This window comes from Sinocyclocheilus grahami, unplaced genomic scaffold, assembly GCF_001515645.1.
Source record: "Sinocyclocheilus grahami isolate Dianchi unplaced genomic scaffold, SAMN03320097.WGS_v1.1 scaffold1601.1, whole genome shotgun sequence".
Lineage (NCBI taxonomy): Eukaryota > Metazoa > Chordata > Actinopteri > Cypriniformes > Cyprinidae > Sinocyclocheilus > Sinocyclocheilus grahami.
This window is the reverse complement of record NW_015506780.1, coordinates 64,067-65,135: the sequence shown is the minus strand read 5'-3', so window position 1 is coordinate 65,135 and position 1,069 is coordinate 64,067.

The following is a 1,069-nucleotide window of genomic DNA, read 5'->3' as shown; positions in this document are numbered from 1 at the left end:
GGATCTTCTCAAATTAATGAAAACTTAGATGCTATTTTTTTGAGTAGTTAGTTATAATTGAATACCCGTTTCTTATATGTGCATCTCAAAATGCATCTTTGTCTTGCAGTCTAAAATCTATAATCAATGTGACAATTTTAATAGACACTCATTATCATCATTTCACTCATTAACCCAATATCTATCATATTTTATAATATACTGATATGCTTTAAACTTCAACTGTGTGTACAAAATATTTTTTTTTAAATAATAATATATGACATTTGACCTAGGAAAATATAAATTATGGGTGATCCCTCAAGTGAAGGCATTTATTATCTGAAACAATAACTATTTGTTTATTTGGGCAACACTGATCCCACTCGGCTTGCTATTTTTAGATATAATTTAAGGAATCTTATATATTTTAACGCTTTCTATAAATGAAATGCCTGTTTCTTGTATGTGAGTCTGGATGGATGAAAAATGCATTTGTCTTTCAGTCTGATCTCTAGTCACAGCGACAATTGTCATTTTTAAACACAGTAATAAGATATTCTAACCTGATGAGTTACAAAGGAGTGCAGTCTGACGTCGGCTCTCTCTCTGACCAGTTTCCACACATCATCACCGTACGACTCTTTAATGAAGTCATGAAGACTTTCACACAGCAGCCCGTATATCCTGACCGCACCGACACACCGGAGACGTCTTCAAATCCACACAAATCTGAACATCTGGAATCTCCATATCTCACTCCTGATATTATGCAACTGTGAAACAATAAAGAATTAAGGACACAAAAAGACAACATCAAGAGATCACTGTCCTTCTAAAATACATTAATCAACCACAGATGGCATGTTTGTCTGTTCTTTCATGACAATGAATCTTGACCTATCATAAATGTCACATGAAACCTCAATGTATAGCATGTGAAGTGAACTGACCGTCTGTCTGCCCATCTCAGAGGTCTGCAGCTCCTCCGGACACAGTCCCGGTCTTAAGAATCACACAAGAGGAGCTGGAATCATTTTCAAACGAGCCACACTTACTCAAACTCTTCAGATCTATTGTTGTGATGCCA